Source organism: Labrus mixtus, chromosome 5 (genome assembly GCF_963584025.1).
Source record: "Labrus mixtus chromosome 5, fLabMix1.1, whole genome shotgun sequence".
Lineage (NCBI taxonomy): Eukaryota > Metazoa > Chordata > Actinopteri > Labriformes > Labridae > Labrus > Labrus mixtus.
In genome coordinates, this window is record NC_083616.1 from 28,388,294 (window position 1) to 28,407,729 (window position 19,436).

The 19,436-nt window shown below is 43.8% G+C and overlaps 1 protein-coding gene across 2 annotated transcripts in view; it reads right to left on the reverse strand.

Moving 5' to 3' along the window:
• Positions 1-18,383, reverse strand: part of wscd2 (WSC domain containing 2) — a 55,512-nt gene extending 37,129 nt beyond the window's left edge. For both annotated transcript variants that reach the window (XM_061039134.1, XM_061039133.1), the window contains exon 1: positions 17,890-18,383. The gene's annotated coding sequence lies outside the window, so the exon portion shown is untranslated. The remainder of the gene's footprint in view (positions 1-17,889) is intronic.
• Positions 18,384-19,436: the final 1,053 nt, after the last annotated feature.

Below are 19,436 nucleotides of genomic sequence, written 5' to 3' on the forward strand. Positions count from 1 at the left end.
ACAATACGACTCTGTTTATTTAAAATAGTATCTAAAAGTACCGCAGCTTTAAAAAACAACCTACAGATCATCAGTCATATTTGAACCTGAAGCTGCCAAAACCAAAGAGAGAACTTGTTTGGTCTTCTACTTGTAGACTTGTTTGGTCGGGTAGTCTGGAGTCTTCTACTTGTAGACTTGTTTGGTCAGGTAGTCTGGAGTCTTCTACTTGTAGACTTGTTTGGTCGGGTAGTCTGGAGTCTTCTACTTGTAGACTTGTTTGGTCGGGTAGTCTGGAGTCTTCTACTTGTAGACTTGTTTGGTCGGGTAGTCTGGAGTCTTCTACTTGTAGACTTGTTTGGTCGGGTAGTCTGGAGTCTTCTACTTGTAGACTTGTTTGGTCGGGTAGTCTGGAGTCTTCTACTTGTAGACTTGTTTGGTCGGGTAGTCTGGAGTCTTCTACTTGTAGACTTGTTTGGTCGGGTAGTCTGGAGTCTTCTACTTGTAGACTTGTTTGGTCGGGTAGTCTGGAGTCTTCTACTTGTAGACTTGTTTGGTCGGGTAGTCTGGAGTCTTCTACTTGTAGACTTGTTTGGTCGGGTAGTCTGGAGTCTTCTACTTGTAGACTTGTTTGGTCGGGTAGTCTGGAGTCTTCTACTTGTAGACTTGTTTGGTCGGGTAGTCTGGAGTCTTCTACTTGTAGACTTGTTTGGTCGGGTAGTCTGGAGTCTTCTACTTGTAGACTTGTTTGGTCGGGTAGTCTGGAGTCTTCTACTTGTAGACTTGTTTGGTCGGGTAGTCTGGAGTCTTCTACTTGTAGACTTGTTTGGTCGGGTAGTCTGGAGTCTTCTACTTGTAGACTTGTTTGGTCGGGTAGTCTGGAGTCTTCTACTTGTAGACTTGTTTGGTCGGGTAGTCTGGAGTCTTCTACTTGTAGACTTGTTTGGTCGGGTAGTCTGGAGTCTTCTACTTGTAGACTTCTTTGGTCAGGTAGTCTGGAGTCTTCTACTTGTAGACTTGTTTGGTCAGGTAGTCTGGAGTCTTCTACTTGTAGACTTGTTTGGTCGGGTAGTCTGGAGTCTTCTACTTGTAGACTTGTTTGGTCGGGTAGTCTGGAGTCTTCTACTTGTAGACTTGTTTGGTCGGGTAGTCTGGAGTCTTCTACTTGTAGACTTGTTTGGTCGGGTAGTCTGGAGTCTTCTACTTGTAGACTTGTTTGGTCGGGTAGTCTGGAGTCTTCTACTTGTAGACTTCTTTGGTCAGGTAGTCTGGAGTCTTCTACTTGTAGACTTGTTTGGTCAGGTAGTCTGGAGTCTTCTACTTGTAGACTTGTTTGGTCGGGTAGTCTGGAGTCTTCTACTTGTAGACTTGTTTGGTCAGGTAGTCTGGAGTGTGTTTTGTAAATCTGAAGGAATGTGCTGAAAATAAAATCTTTGAACCCAACAGGAAAGACAGCCCCGGCACTAACGATGTGTCAAAGAGCTCAGAACAGAGAAAGAAAACCCGCCTCATTCCGGTTGTGTGAGTTTCAGACCGCCCTGCTCAGTTCCACACTCCCACATCCCCGTCGACCACACTGAAGGACATTTGAGAGACAATCAGTTGAATCGCTCCTCTTTAATGGCTTCATAAAGAAGTGATTCTCCTGCAGAAAGGAGGCGCTGTCAAAGGGAGATCAAATGATGTCTTCCACTATCAAACCCTAACAAAGCTTTTCATTCAGGGCCTCACAGAATATCTGCAGTGCAGGGTTTTTTTGTGTGGAAAAAGAGCTTTTCTGCCCCTTTTCTTCTCCCACCTCCACTAAGCACAGAAGATCTCTCTGCTTTAATTAAAAGTGAATTCTCCCGGCTCAGGGCTGCTGTGAATCTCAGACCTCTCCGCTTGAATAGACTTAAGAAAGGATTGCAGAGAGGTTCAGACAATGTTTAAAGCTGAGGTAGAGGAGGAGGAGGAGGAAATGCCTCTGCATGGAAATACAGTTATCTAATCAAAAAAAAAAAAAACTAGAAAACCTGGAATGTGTTGAGCAGAAGAGTTCTCAAAACATCCAAAGAGTTGGAGTTTGGCTCAATTATAAATCTCTTTCAGATTCCACACAAAAAGGAATAATCGGTACACTCCTGTCGGGAGTTTCAGCACGAAGAGTGTTTTTGTTGTTTACTTGTAGTCCGAGCTGTGTTGACCAATTACGTAGCAGCAGGCGCTGGTGTACGCAGGTGAAACAATGATTTATTTCTCTCTATAAACAGATATCCGCCCAAGAGAGGAAAAAAGTAGATCAAACATTTCAACTTGAGGGACACATCTGCTCGACAGATTGGCCAGAGCCAATCAGGGTTAAGATTCAATGACTTCCTGAAATTAATCAGAAAATGATCAGTCAGACATCCTTTCAACAAGCTCTTAGTGTACTAAGGGAGTGAATCACCAGAGGCCCCACGATTGATATTATTGCGGTTTTAAACATTTTGCGATATGCTGAGAATCGCGATACAATATGTTGCAGAGTATCAGGAGGAAATATCCAACAGTCTGGGATATGAAGGAGGTAGAAAAAATGCCAAAGGAATGTCTAAAAGGTTCATCTTTATGATTGTGAATTTCTTTCTTTCCTCAGTCATGATGCTTTTGATGTTGTGTGAAGCACTTTGAATTGCCTTGTTGTTGAAATGTGCAACATAAATAAACTTGCCTCGCCTCACAATCTGAACTGTCAGTATTTCAGTCTAATCGAATTTACTGAACACAAACATGTGCGGACGACTGCCGCCATTTTTAACAATGTGACTCGTTCAAAATAAATTGTGCAACCCCTTCAGCAAATTAAAAATTAAAAAAGCATATTTGCTATTAAAATAAGAAAAATATTGATTCTTGGCGGCCATCAATCGAGATAATATCCGCAACAAAACACAAAATACCGCAATACTTTGCTGGATGGATTTTTTCAACACTTCTATAAGATACACTGTAATGACTGATAGTATCTCAAAGAATTAACACTTCAAAAAAAGACGACTGTTTCATAAGACAGGTGTGCAAGAGTGGAATGAAACCATGAACACTCACAGTTCAATGCAACAAAAGGTTTCCGTTTTCAGCTGAAATCGGTGTTGTGTAAAGGGGAACTCAGTGTGTAGTTGATGGACGTTAGCACGGCTCTTGGCGCTCTGCTGGACAGAAACACTGAGCAGGACGCTCGACTGTAAGATGCACATTTAAGCTCCCGTGTCAACGAGCTCACACTCTACTGAAGGGTCCTCAAAGCAACAGTCCTCCAGCTCTGTTGTTCTGCAGCTAACCCTTCACTCTGACCTCCTGTCATGAGAATAAGAAATAGTTGATGTTTTGTTTTATTAAAACTGCGGTGAATTTCTGCACAGCAAAGGCGCCCACCATTACTGTAACTGTTGCTTCAGAAGCTGTGAAGGCAGGTGGTTAAAATGACTGTGTGTCAGATCGGAGATGGTTGTGTTTGAAGTCAGCATTATTGACAAAATCTCACTTCCCCAATGCTTCAGTCTTCTCTTTCCTTTCAGAAAACCACACTGTGGTTTCACAGACTTGCACTCGTCCTTTACCTCCTCGTTCTGTCTCATTTTTAGCTCACTGTCAACTTATTTAACGTTCAAGAGTTTTGCCCAACTGTGTATCTCCGGCCGCTAAATAACACTGCTTCTGTTAAAGCTGGAAAATAAGCAGATTAGAGAGGCCGCTCAAGATGTTGTCTGGGCCAAAGGAGGTGAAGCTGCAAACAGCTCACCGCATGCTGGGATCACTTCAGACAATCTCCTCTAACTGCAGGCTGCGCTCTCAACGTGGACACAGAGCAGCAGCAGGTATACTCAGGAAAAACGGTCAAGTACTGTGTTCAGCAGAATACCCAGGAGAGTACCCTCATCAATCAAAACACTGAATAGTGTGTCATGAGGCTGTGTGGGCTGTGCAGTAGCCTCATTGTATTCCTGTATGTGTTTATATTTTCTAACCTTTGCTGTCTTCTATCTCTCATGCTGTGTTTTTGCAGATCTTGTGTAATATATTTTGTGTTGTCTTGCACTGGTACATGCCTTTCTGTTTACATGTGGATGTGTTTTTATATTGTTTTTATTTATTGATTCTAAAGGAAGCAGCTGAATGTTTGGCAGCACTTTGAGTCCAAGACAAATTTCCTCAAGAGGACAATAACGTGTATCGTATCATAATTAATTTTTTTTTAAAGGCCAGACCGAGTAATCAGCCAGCCGATAATATCGGCCGATTGATCTCTTTGCTGATATTGTCCTGAACATGTGCAAGTAGTTTTTATGAACAAATAATCCCATCCCGCTTTTTTTTAAACTAATCAAACGTATCGCTCGTTGTGAATTTAACCTGTCGGGAATGTAAAAAGAAGAAGAAGCAGTTTTCTCAGAGAGGAAATAAGCACGCTGTGTGACGCCTACCCTGCAGCAGAGCTTTCAGACATTAACAACAACTCTGACGAAATAAACAATCAGGTCTCTGATGGTCTTGTTTGCTTCTGTAGCTCACAGAGAGGCATCAATAATAATCTCAGCCTGTTTTCTAAGCAGATAAAAACTCCTCACAGGAGCTTTAAGTTGAGAAGAGGAGATTTCCCCTTTGAGATCAGAAGTGTCTGTTATCAAATCTATCATCTTAATCTTGATCAAAATAACCAAAATGCTGCAGCCTAATTGCTGACTAGTTGACGTGGCTGTCGACAGTTAAAGGAGGGGAAAACCACCTTTTAGAAAAAAACAAAAAGTTTCACATTATTTCCACAGACTGTTTCTGCAGCAGAGCGTGCAACTCTGCAGCCAAAATGTGTTTTCAGTCATGACAGAACTCTCATTTTCTCTCCATAATAAAAACACTTAGCATGCAGTCCATATACTGCTTCCACCACCTCCACCCATAACCCACAGCAGAAACAAGCCCACCCTCTGACTCTGTGTCCCTTATATAACACCAGGAGGCTGTAAGGGTATACTGTAGCATGAGAACAGGCAGCGTGTCTGTCACTGCGAGTGTTGCTGTACACAAGCTATTTAGCCGTTTCTGATGAGCTGTTCAATGTGCACAATCACGCAGCGCAGCGAGCCGGGTGCAGTGGTCTGGATGCATTTATTTGAGGAACACGAAGCGTGTGTGTGTATATGTGTGTGTGTATATGTGTGTGTGTGTGTGTGTGTGTGTGTGTGTGTGTGTGTGTGTGTGTGTGTGCGGCAGGGCGCTCTGTAAGCATGCCTTGCAAAATGTGTAGTGAACCGTGGGCCTCATCAGGATTCACGCAGATCTGCCCTGTAAAGGTCGAGCAGCACCAGAGGCCTGCTGTCAAACTATCCTGTCCAATTAGATACCGACATCATTAGTGTTGCTTATACAACTATTTTTAGTTGTTGTTGTTGATGTTGTTTGTCCCATTGACTTTATATGACGTGACATGCAATGAGTAAATAAAGTGCTTTCAATGTTTGATCAACTTTAGAGTCAGTCTGAACGATCCTGGTGTGCGCTGGATTACTCTGATCTTTTTTCAATTATTTATTTTGGGCCTTTATTTCAGAGACAGGAAAGTGGAAAGAGTCTGGGGAGAGAGGGGCGCCGGTAGCCTAGTGGTTAGTCCAAACGCCCCATGTACGGAGGCTATAATCCTCCAAGCGGGCAGCCCAGGTTTGGATCCAGCCTGTGGCTCCTTTCCCGCATGTCATTCTCCACTCTCTCTCTCTCTCTCTCCTGATTTCTCACTCTACCCACTGTCCTATCTCAAATAAAGGCAAAAAAAGCCCAAAAATTAATCGACATGCAGAAAAGGAGCCACAGGTCAGATTCGAACCTTGACCGCGCACTCTCTAGGTCTCTGTACCTGGGGCGCGTACACTAACAGCTGTCAGCACGTCTGTGCGCCGGGTGTTTTAGTGACATCATGGACGAGGAAGCGACAGCAGCACCAATCATAGGTGGTATGGAAAGTTGATAAAACACCATGAGCACCGTCCCAACTCAGTTTCTCAAACACTTCCCTCGGTGCGCAGATGTAACTTGTTTCCATTTAGCTTCACAGGTTTCCACGTCGACTTCTAAAATGGAAGTTATCTGTCACCAGCTTTGACGGGCATGTTTCCCCCTGTGCAGCGGGACACATTGTAACGGACGTGGATACATGTCAGTTTGTCTTATAAGCTCTCTGCCATTGTTGTTTCCACAGCTGTGTTGACTCTGTCACATCCCCTCTGCCCCTACCACTCATGTGCGTATTCATCTTGAAACTAGCGTCCGTGGGTCACGCACAGCCAATGCTCCAAACGGACGCAGGGGACCCGGCAGGTCAGCCGTTATGCACAAACCAGAAGTTTAAAGAACGTATATCTCTGAAACAGTGATAGTACTCATTGTGAATTATTTTTTGAGAATGTTCTCTACAGAGTTCTTTGCATGACTTTTCTTACTTCTAGACCTGCAAACATAAGGGAAATTGAGAGAAGGTCTCTTATGCAATGATGGAAAGGGTATACCTCTAATGTCTGATTCATGTACACATTCATGCTTGGCTCTTCTTTCTGTTATTTTAATTTAATTTAATTAGTTTTCTCCAAACAAAAGGGACCTGAATACGACCCTTTGTCCTCCCAGGGCTTTGGCCCTATACATGTTTATGTGCACACAAGAGGGGGTTCTGTAGCATGCTATTAAATGTGCATACATGAACAGTATGTATGTGTGTGTGTGTGTGTGTGTGTGTGTGTGTGTGTGTGTGTGTGTGTGTGTGTGTGTGTGTGTGTGTGTGTGTGTGTGTGTGTGTGTGTCGGGCTCTCTGACAGCTGCCTGCTTCGGGCCTGCAGCTCTGCTAAGATGAATAAAATATGACGAGCATGCAGAAGTGTTTCTCTGTTGCCCTGATGCAACGTAGACAACATCTCTAAAGCAACGGAGGAAAGCCGAGAGCCGCGCGCCTGTGAAATAAATCACAAAGAGAACGGACAGCGAGGTGCTCTGAAAGATACCTGCAGTCTAATCCGTCTGATGTGGATGTGGTTGAAGTTACCCACACATGCCCCAGAAACATATTTCTGTCACTTCCCTTTGGTGGCATCCTGGCATGATTTTATGAGCCGAGCTTTTCAGTTTCTGAATCTGAAACTGAAGCGGACTCTTTCTTCTTGCAGCAGAAACCGTCTCTGTCAGCTTTGTGGATTCTCTCCGGAGTAACTGGGACATTATTTATGGAAAGACATGTTACAGCTGATTTCTCAATCATCCCAGCCCCCCAAAAACAAAACTCCCCTCTCCTCCTTAATGTTGAAGTAAACACAAATGTTTATACCTAAATATTTTAGCTTTTTAGTCGACTAAATGGTTTAACATCACCCTCACAAGTCAGCACCAGAGTTACTAGTGTATGCCCTCGACGTCAGTTCAATGTTGTGTCTAAGCTGTAATGCAGCTGCCGGCCACTAGGCGGGGCTGTAGATCTGGTTAATAGACCTGCTCTCCCTGCTCTATCGGCAGGTTGTAAACAACTCGTTAACTTTAATATAGGAGTCTCTCTATCAGAAGATTTCTCTAAAAGTTTAATTCACTGAACAATATGCCACCGTTTGCTTTAAATGCACGAGAGAGAGGGAGAAAAGATGTTAAAGAAGTAGAACACCTGGTCTGTGTCGCTATGTATCCCAGCACGGATTCATTTTCAATAGCGTAGTGTGGCGGCTGCACCCGAGCTAATGACGGCGCATGTCTGCATTTGGTATACTGGTCGTACTGGTGTATAAGATGCAGCAAACTTTCTAGATTGGAAAAATAGGTATTAAAAGTGCGTCTTATACACAATATTTTACGCTTACTATTCAACAGCATTTAAGGTGGTTTGGGAATCTGTTAAGGATGCCTCCTGGACGCCTCCCTTTAGAGGTTTTCCAGGCACGTTGCTGGGGAGAGGGCAGTCTGGGCTGACTTACTGCGCCTGGATAAGCGGTAGAAAATGGATGGATGGATATTCAACAGCAGGTTAGTTCACCTGCAAGGAGGACTGAAGACTGTTGATGTGATTTACCTGCAGACGCTGTGATCCCGTGTTTAGCTGTGTTTGAATCATTGTGCTCGGTTTGGACTCTTTCTGAATGTGTTTCAAACTTGAGACTCGTCGACTGCTCTGAGTGAGAAATTGCCAAATATGGGATATTTTTGATCATTAAAAATAAAATAAAAAATGCCCAATATTGGGTGTGGATCACTTCTGTTTTTTTGCTTCTGTGTTCATAAAGGAATCAACAGCTTTTAATTTTTACTAAAATAATATCCCAGTTTAAAACTCTGGTGTTATGATGACAACCTTAAACTCTAGCATGCAGCGTTTGAAAGGTAATCTATACCCAACAAATCATACTCTCTTATGTTTATAGCACACAACCGGCCTGATTCTGTATGTTATTTGAATTTCAAATAAGTGAATTTGTACATGTTGAACACTGTGGGAGAAAAAAGGATGGTTGTTCACATTTGCAGAGAGTGGGGGAGTGGGATACTGGTTGAACTTGTGTTAATTTGCTCAATCACAGCTTTCTGAAGGGAGTGATTAAAGGTAGAAATGTCCAGCTGCTGCTGCTTCAAGCTTGATAATCAACAACTCCAGATCGTCTTTGACGGATCCAAAACATCCTCTCTTTGTTTTTCTGAGGTGAAATACCAACAATTAGAAAATCCATGAAGCACTCCGATCCCCTGAGGAGGTACGATCAGGCTTTGTTTTTTTTCCGACAGACAAACAAAAAGTGGTGGACCCCCCATCGAGTCAAACAGAGCAGATAATGCAGCCTGTGCGCCGGCCTCAGCGGATCAGACAGACACAAGTTAAGTTGCCGCGGTTGACTGAGTGAGAGGCCCGAGCCGGGAGTCAGTGAAGCGCTGAACTCCAGCTCAGGCTGAGTCATCCGGCCCTGAAGCAACCTGGGAGAGACATCTGCACAGTCACCGAGAGAGAGAGAGAGAGAGAGAGAGAGAGAGAGAGAGAGAGAGAGAGAGAGCCAGGGTGATGCGGGTTGACGAGGCGTGGCGGCCGGCTCGTAGCTGACCAGGCGTGCCTCATTGACTGCATGTGATAGTTCCTAACATCACGGCCAACCTGGGCAGCCTCACTGGCAGATGGAGAATATTAGCGCGTCTGCTGCAGAGCTCTGCTTAACGCCAGAGTCAGAAAAGTAGCTGATAAGGGGATAGACTTAGGCGCTCATCCTGCTAGCTGCTGGAAATTAATAGAAAAACATGTAAGGCTGAGTGTAAGAATAATAAGCCCTCCTTAAAGTGTGTATAAATAGACGAGGCTCGGTTACTGTTGCACATTTTCCAGAGGAAATCCCTGCAGATACAATTACGGAGCAGTGAGAATGCGCTTCTTCTGTTTACCTTTTAATAACATATCGCCATGAGGAAATCAGCTAGATTAGTAAATCCGTTTAAAAGCCTGAGAGTCCTTTTATTCCATTATGAGCACAGATGTAGAGGGGCTTCTTTTGGGGCGAGAAAAAAGAAAGAGGCACGTCTTGATTTGGCCAAGAAGTTCATTTCAGAGCGACCTGACAAATTTCTCGAGCAAGCGTGAGAGCCCAATTAAAGGCGAGCTCCCTGAAAGGAGATCTGAAGCTGCTGACACTGACTGCACCGGCTGACAGAAAACCCAGAGGGGACTCCACTGCTTCTGATGATTTATCACACACACACAGGCTCATGCTGCCGCTGCTGTACTGCAGTATGGTGAGGACAGGGCTTATAGAATCCTCCTGACATCTCCTTTAGAGAGAAAAGGCCCCGTCTTATTCTCTCCAGTCTGAAGGTGTCTTTACATCTCTACTGCCTGGAGTAAAGGGGAGAAAACACCACGAGGCAGGACTCTATTGTTCATATATGATCTCAGCTGTACCAAAATAATAGAGCTGAAAAAGGAATAAGGGCTGTTTCACATCAGGACCGATGTGTGGGAAAGACAGTTTTCAAATGTTTAGAAGTACGTCATATAGCGGTCCACTTGCGGTCACATCTCCCACAGACCGTACTCGAGTACACATAAATCGTGCCTGAGACCACCTCTTCAAGAGGACTCGGGAACGGTACCCGAGTATGATACCAGTTTGTGTTCACACTGGTCAAATGAACCGGACTTTGGGGTCAAGTATTCTCATGTCCAGGCCCGCCCCAAAATGCGCTAGAAAGTCGGCCTGCACCACGTGAGAGAAATATGCAATGTGTGTTAACGTCGTTTAATGTTGCAATAACAATATGAAGTGTGATAAATTAACAATAATAACAGAATGCATGAAGCCATGACTCACAGGTTTTATGTCTTCCTGCTGTTCTTCATGTTTTACACAACACCTGTGTTTGCAGCACGTTTCTCCTGAATCCAAAAAGAATTAAAAAAGCAGCTTTTTCTCTTTGTCTGCAACAACTAACCTGAGGGAAGCTCATTAACGCCAGCTTGAGCTTCTTATAACTTCATTATGGTGTGAAAACTAAGAGGCAACCACCAGTGTGAAAGATGAAGCTACAGCGGGAGTGGAAAAAACTGCAGTTCCAGAAGTGTCCACTAGAGTCTGGCTGCAAAAACAAAGAGATCCCTTTTAAAAAGTCTATTTTTACATCAGAAATAAACATGTTTACAGCCTGGTACAAAAATGAATTTGGTCTTGTTAGCTAATATATTTATTGATTCATACTGTTCAGGGGGTGAATCATCATTAACTCATTTAATTTGTATTTTTTAAGGCTAAGAGTTATGCTTACATACTCAAAGAGGCTAAAGTCCCACCTCAACTTCATCTCTATTCCTGTTTCTAGTCTGATTGGAAGTTTGTAAAAGTGGACCGCTAGGGGGGCGTCTAATGGAGCAGACAGAGCTAACATGGGGGTCATCTGAAGACGGTATGGGGGTATCACGTCATCCCTCGATTACGCACCCGCGACATTCAGACTGAAGAGGAACAGCACAGTGTGTAAATATCACAGCTTGAAACAGCAGTCTGAAAAGGGCTATCAATGGTTCTCTTTGAAGGCTTATTTTTGTGTGACTTTGTGTTTTTGCTGCTGGCTGCCTCCCTTGAAAAAAAAAAAAAAGGTTGTTTATCCCAATGGGACCAACCTGGTAAGATAAAGGTGAAATAAATATCAACAGCTTGGTGTGAGATCTCAATGTGGAGACTCAATGTTGACCTTGAAAAAGACTGAATTGTCTACAAATGAGTGGAAGCTGACTTTATTGCTACGTTTTCCCTTCTACTCATTTGGATAAATGGTGCCTCAGTTTAGGGTTTAAATACCTCCTGGGCGAGCACACAGGCAGCACTCAGACCATTTCGCCCTCCAGTTTCCTAAAAGCGGGGTCGCTAAACTAAATGTCTCTTTAAAAGGCTCTGCTGTTGCCAGTTTTGGAAATCTGTTGGTGCAGCAGGTAGAGAAAACAGATCCCAGCAGTTTGACACAAACAAAGGCCTTTCTGTGAAGCAGGGATCAAGTTGAAGAACGGACAAGGAGGTCTGCTACTCGAGGTGAGCAATTACAGCCGCAATGTGCTGATCCTGCACGCTGGCACCGCCTCAAGGTCGCCCGCGGCCCGCTGAGAATGTGGCTATTATATTCACTGTTATCTTCTGCTCCTCATCTTTTCTCATTCTCTCAATGGTTCTCACACTCTCGTTCCCACTCTCCACTCTCTCTCTCACTCACTCTCTGCCCCAGCGGAGCGGCTGGTGTTGATGTTCACACAGCTGTGAGTCCGTCAAACACAGAGTGTACATCAGACTAAGGGGAGCCGGAGCTGATGCCTCATTTGGGGATTTAACCGACCTCCTGATGAAGTCTAATGTTGTGATAATCTACGTCTAGGGAGAATAGACAGATTATATTATACTTCATTTTACAGCAGAGGACTGTAAACTGATCTTTGATCACATGCACAGACTGACCTCAGACAGTTCTTAAACTCGTTAATCTTCACAATGAAGGAACAACTTCATGATTCAAAGCATGGACTCAGACGTGTGAGATTTATCCAGGGAGAAAACTTCAAAAGGATGCATGTAAGGAACCAGACGGGGGGAAACTAAAGCTTTTTATCTCTTTGTCAAAAATGAATTACAGAAAAAGTTTTTCCTGCTCACAGCTTTGCTTTCAGTTCAGTGTGGGAGGCTTGTGTCTTTTGTTTATAAAAAAAAACTTTAAAAAGTTGAAAATTACAGAGCACTTGAAGTCTCAAAAAGTTGAAAATAATACCTCGTGTGCGCAGACAAACAAGCTCAAGCTACCGATCAGCTAAATCCAGATTAATTGGGGTCAATTGAACGGTTAAATCAAAAGACTTTGGGGATTTATTTTGAGGAGAACCATGTGCCAAACACCGGTATTATGAAAGAAACCCATAAATAACTACATGTGAACAAACAATGAGTTATACAGTAGCTGATATGCACAGAAATCGAGAAACCATAAATGGACGGTGTGATGAAGAGCAGGTGTGTTTTGTTTTGGAGCCCCGCAGTGTGTGAGCCCTCCGTCTCTTTGTTTACAGATAATATGCACCAATTACTTATTTTCTATTCGTTGCACTTCATATGGTTATCTCTGTAATGAAAACTTTTTTTTTCACATATTTCTCTCAACTTGCACAGGCCTATAACATACCTGCAGTACATACAACACTACTGTTAATATCTGTGACAAACAAACTGCAGACTAGAGTTAAAGGGGACATATTATAAAAAATCTGAAATGTGCTCTCCTTGTGATGTCACAGTGGGATTCTGGTATCTCCACCCACGGACTCCACCCCACACCTAGAGCAAACTTTTACGCAGGTCTGTCATTTTTAATCTCGCTACAGAGGAGTGATGTCTACCGGGAAAACTCAGGGGGGGGCTCATTGCATTTAAAGAGACACACACACCAAAACGGAGCGTTCTGAGAGAGCTGGTTTATACAGGGTCACAAACCTCTTCTGGTGCTTGATTCATGTTATATTTTGACCAAAGCACAGCACAGATGTTTCATTTAGACCACAGGGGGACTGATTGAAAAGGTGGAGAAGGGGGATAATATGTCCTCTTTAAAGTTTAGTTCACATTGTCCTCACCGCATGTCAGGGCTGCGATTATGTGGATGAAGGAATCCGGTGTGAATAATCCACCTTTAAGCTGAAAACCTGGCCCGGATGAGCATTCAGGGACACTGACCCACCCCTTAGATCTGTGTCACCGGAACACAGGTTTCGAGGTCATCCACCTACAATCTGTATTATTTTAATCGATGTCGTTCCAGGGTACAGCAAATTAAAGTGGACCCTTTATGTTTGTACTCAAGTGGATAAAAAATAGATTGTGAAGCCCTGAGTGTGAAATTCTGCCGCACACTAGAAATAGCAGGGAGACTTTCAGCACGTCTTTGCAGAGTACTCGACACTAAGCTATTTCTGTATGAGCTCTAATGAGGATCCTTCCATCTTTTCTTGCCGGTGATACATCAGTGCAACCCTCAGCCTACACGCAGCCCGCACACCCTCACTGTTATTCCACCATAAGGGCTAACACCAGCATGCATAACTGTATTTCCTGTCAGCTCCTCGGGTGATCTTCAAAGCCTCCGGACGTTGGATATGATCCACGGCACGTCCCTGAGAGGTCGCAAAGAGGATGAGGAGATAAGCTCGGGGGGAGGAATTCAAAGCTTCCTCACCGTGCCGACGGCCAGCCCCCGTCGCTACACAAAAGGCCGCGTCACATCTGAGACACGTTCAAGGTCTCCTCCGCAGCCACAGCTCAGAGAGGAAAAAACTTCAGGTTATGAAGACGTTTTCTGTCTGTTAGGATTCAGTCGTCCCCGTCCACTTTATAAAGGCTGACACTTAAACTCCAGAGGGGATGGAGGCCATGCAGAACTTTTGACCCCGGATTGTTCACTGAATCAACAGCAACAGTGGAAAACAGCCCCCGCTCATTCTCAAGTGCACGGATACAAATAACACTTGTTGCCATAGTTCTGTGGCGTCTGCTCGCTGCTACCCGAGGGAGGGTCGAGCTCACGGGACAGCAGCGTCACCGCAACAATAAAATCTGTGTTTCATCTGAGTTTTGAACGGCTGTTTCTGCAGAATCATGTCACCGAAACTCTGATAAAAAAAAAAAAAAAGGGTTTGATAAGAACCAAGAGGAGAAGGTTTTAACTCTGATCTCTTCGTCCTGGTTCTGATCAGTTAACGTCCCATTACAACTATAAAATGAAAGATTTCTCTGGCTTTGATGTTGGAAACATAAGGAATTAGGTTTTAATGATTTTAAAGTAAACATTCTAATAAAAGTCTACATATTATACCTTTAATGCAGGGGTCGGCATATGGCGGCCCAGGGGCCACACGCAGCCCCCATCAACCCTCAGGTCAATTTTTACATATCAATTAATTGGAAACATGAAGAAAACATGACAAAATCTGCCATGAAATCATGAAAACCAGAAAAATGTCCATGATAATATTTGATCACTGGTACATGTTGAGTTAAATTTGAGACATTATTGACTGTAATCGTTTTTTGCCTCTGGCAGTGAGAATTAAATGAATGTGGCCCTTGCTGAGAACCAAAGTTGCTTCTTTAATGTGTCGCTCTTCATGTCCTTATTACAATATTGAACGGTGTTATCGCACGTGTTTTCTCGTACCGCGCGGGTCGAGTCTTGATTCAGCGGCTATGGACTCAACGGTGCGTCACACTCCGTTCTTTTTATTTACTGCCGCGCCAAGCGCTGAAGTAGAAACAGCACGAGCAATCAGTGGTGTTCACGGATTGATTCTGACACCACCGGGATCGATCTGAACGACCATGACGTTCTCCTTCTTCTTCTTCCTCTCTAATTCAGCGCCTCACACTGAGAACATTCAAAATAATCATCTACACAACGGGGTCATCTGGAACGATGAGCAGCAGAGGAGGTGGCTCAGTATGGATAAATCCATTACAATCATCGGAGTCCCGTTGGAAGCAATCAGCTTGCACAAGCGGATAAGTAGTGTCAGGACTTGTTTTCATGATAACCTGATGTCTTTAAGTGTTTTTTATTTCTATTATAAAAAAGAGACAACGCAGATACTAAAATAAGATTTTGTTGAGCACAGTGAGACGGAGCACACATTCACACAGACATCGAGGAACTCAACCACAGCCAGACTCTGTGCAAAAGAAAAAGTGTCAGATCTTGTTTTTTTTCACAACAGCCACTGGTCCAAAAATACACGATACTCAACTTAGAGCGAAACAAAGTGAGAAAATTCAAACTTCAAATCAGAAGAGCTGCACAGAGTTCTCTTCTGCTACAGTGATGAATGAACAGATGATATTTAAAACAGTGTCAAACAAGAGAAGAAGAAAAACTCTCTACAACCACAGAACTGATCCGGTCTAAAAAGAATTATCAGAAAAGACATGATCGTAGAAATAAAACAATATATGTGCACATTTTGAGACCACCACAACAAAACTGGCTTATTGTCGGTTTTCAATTATCAAAAACTGCAAGCACACCACACGATCTAAATTACAAAATACAAAAACGTTGACGATGTATTTGTGCAACTCAGATAGTGTGCAAGATTTTTATAGATTACATTTTAAGCTTTTTGTGCCTTTATTTTAGAGATAGGCCAGTGGATAGAGTCCAATCTCAAGGAGAGAGAGACAGAGAGAGAGAGAGAGAGAGAGAGAGACAGAGAGAGAGAGAGAGAGACAGAGAGAGAGACAGAGAGAGAGAGAGAGAGACAGAGAGAGAGAGAGAGAGAGAGACAGAGAGAGAGAGAGACAGAGAGAGAGAGAGACAGAGAGAGAGAGACAGAGAGAGAGACAGAGAGAGAGACAGAGAGAGAGACAGAGAGAGAGAGACAGAGAGAGAGAGACAGAGAGAGAGACAGAGAGAGAGAGACAGAGAGAGAGAGACAGAGAGAGAGACAGAGAGAGAGAGGGGAACGAGCCACAGGTCAGATTCAAACCCGCTTTGAGGACTACAGCCTCGGTACATGGGGCGTGCAAACTAACCACTAGACTCATTGGTCTCCTACGCACATACAGAATCTTATGAGACAGACGTAGATATTTATAAACTCTTTATGAGATGTTAACATGCTGTAAGGAAAAGTCTATTTTGTCAAATGTATTTAGTATTTTATTTAACCTTTATTTAATCCCATTGACGTCAGGGATCTCTTTTTCAAGGGAGACTGTATCTCTATCAGCAGAAAAGCACGTTTCTGTGCATGCTTCAGTTAAGAAATCCATGAACCAGTGCTCCTAGAAACAAAAGTTAGGAACATGTGTCTGTTTCCTCCGTCTGGTTAAAAATTAGCAGCAGTGCTTTAATGAAAGTGCAGCGACTTCACACCTCGGGGGGAAATGATTCAGACTGCGGGCCACCAGCCATGCATGCGCCTGGTTAATGCATCTTTACTGCCCACTGAGCATGAAAATGTGCTGAGCAGAGAGCAGGGACACCTTCACATCTGTCACACACACACACACACAGGCACTACAGGTGAACGTTTTATTAGAGTTAATGTGGAGCTCGGCCTTTCTGTACCTGGGCCGATATTTACACCAGGATTCTGAACTTCTAAATGATGCTAGTAAAAATCTAATCAGGTACCTGTTTCTGCAACCAAAGTAGAAGTCCTCCAGGCATCCACTTTTGGCAACAACAACCGCAGGCCAACTCCTGCACACACTGTTTAAATAGTACACCTACATTGGGGACGTTTCAGCAGCCTAAATGTCGCCAACTCATTTCTGCAATTTAGATGGTGCTCTCTTTCCTCAGCTCCCGGTGTTTGTTTTGTTTGTGTGTTGGTTTAAAAAGGGACCAGTGGCCTGGTGGTTGATGCACGCACCTCTGTGCAGGGAGTCTGGGGTCCAGGTTCGGGTCAGACCAGTGGCTCCTTTCCCACATATAATTCCACACTTTCTCTCTCCCCGACTCTATGCACTGTCCTGTCTCGCCCCACAAATAAATCTTTGAAAAGTGACCCTGTTAGGGGGCCCTTGTGGCCTGGTGGTTGATGCACGCACCCGTGTGCAGAGGCTGGGGGTCTTTGAGGGTGGGCAGCCCTGCATGGTTTGGGTCTGACCTGTGGCTCCTTCCCTGAATGTCATTCCCCTCTCTCCCTCTCTCTCTCTCTCTCTCTCCCCGACTCTATGTAGGCTACTGTCCTGTCTCTTTTAAAAAAGGCGCAAAATTCACCAAAAATAAATCTTTAAATCGTGACCATTGTTAACTGGCGACTTGCAGAAGAATGCGTCTGTGGTTGTCATGGTTACGAGTGTGTCCCCTATGTCTGCCTCTTTATTTTATTTTTTTAGATCAGGTCAGAAATAATCAAGACACATCCAGCGGAAAGTCACCAGATAACACGGTCACAATTTAAACCATAACACACCGGCAGCTTCGGGTTAAAATATGCCTGAAGATTTGAAGGTTGTTTTTAAAGTCTTAAATAGGCATACCATTCATTAAATACCTGAGATTGCATCGTTTAGTACCGAACACCTATGACAACCTTGTTCTTTGGCTCTATTTGCAGGAGTCAGATCTGAGTGTTTCTGTGTAGTGTGAAGAAACTGACAGGGAAGGTTAGGGCAGGTATTTTTTTTATCACCTGAAGCTCAGTCTTTAAACACACCATGCTTAAAATAGAGAATGCCTAATGCAGCATGCAGGCCTACTGTTCAATGTTTGCTTTAACAAGTGGAGCCTCTTCATTCATACTCGTCTTTGAGTCCATACACACTTTCTGTTTGTTTGTTTTTTTAAACAGGATTGACTCTGAGCTGCTGTGTTAAAGGTTTCCCTCTCGAAAGCAAACGTAACGACTGCAGTGGCCCAGCTTACCTAGGAGAGGAGTGAGGAGCTGCAGGCTTCATGAGGGTCTTCTTGGTGTTGCGCTGCACAGGACGAAAACTCAGCCGAGGATGGTCACCTCTCGGGCGCAGGCATGATGTCTCATCTCCGCGGTCATTCAGCCATTCAACACAAACAGCAACATTGCTCTCCGTTAGGTTCTCTCTCTCTCTCTCTCTCTCTCTCCGATCATCCGCAGATTCGTCACGTCATTTTATCAAGCTTATTAGCTCGTGGTGTCTCCTCGCGCCGCTCAGTAATCTACTGTCCGTTACCGCAGATAAACCCCGCTGCGCACTTCTAGCCTTCAGTCAGAGGAGGAGGAGGAGGAGGAGGAGGAGGAGGAGGGAGTGCGTTAACCACTCTGTAAGCTCAGCCGTCTAAAACACACAGTCCGCTCTTCTTCGTTGCCCTCGCTCCACTCAGCTGTTCAGGTCACAGTGTGTGTGTGTGTGTGTGTGTGTTGGGGTGTGAGGCGGGCTTTCAGGTCGACCTGTCTTCTGTGTGAGTGTGAGTGTGAGTGTGTGTGTGTGTGTGTGTGTGTGTGTGTGTGTGTGTTTGTCGCGGTGCAGGAAGGCTGTTTGACGCTGCAGCGGAGAGTTACGCGCCGCACCGTGCGCCCCGCACGGACCAACAGCACTGCCTGCTGTATTTAAAGAGACACAGCAGCAGCAGAGATACCCCTCTCCCCCCACCCCTCCCCCCGCACCCTGCTGCTGCCTGCTGGGACACACAGAGCAGGGGCGTGACCACACACTCCTCTGACTGGGGTGGTGGCCCAAACTGGGGCACCACTGACTTCTGCAGACTTGAATGATCTTTGTATTATTGTTGCTCTGTGTGTCTCTATCATTCTCCTTCTTTCTGCATCTCCAGAAAAGAAGCATTTATTTAGGCTCTCCCTTTCCACTAATCACATCTACTTTAACTAAAATGAAAAATATACACACAGATGTTATATGATGTGTATAATTTCAAAAAGTAACGCAGCAGAGTGGTAACATGAAATCTTCTTAGCTTTATTATTTAGCAGGTGACTCTGTGTCCGTCAGTACGATAAGACTTCAGAGCTTTTTAACCTTGAAGGCGCTCTGAGCAGATTTCATCACTGATTTACAAATTTGAGGTTATTTATAGATTTTATTGTTTTAATGTTTTTTTTCCTCTTAAATGTCAGATTGCTGTATTTCAAACGTAATCTTCTCTGTGATTGTTAATGGTTTGTTTTAGTGTATTTTTCTCTCTGTCTTGATGTTTTTGATGTTGTGTGTGAAGAACTTGACTTGACTAAAGGCCATTGTTCATAAGCCAGAGTATGGAAGTGACTAGTGATCAGAATTCAAATGATAAAGCTAATTTGAAAATGAAAAAGCAGTAACAGAAATGCTTTTTAATTTTCAGAATATGAGTGTATTATTTGACTCAAAAATACAATTATGACTAATTTATCTAATTTGCATTTTAGTTTTCAACTTCAAAAATGCACATTCTTTGACTAAATTAAAATGAAGACGGAAATTACATTTGCTTTTTCATTT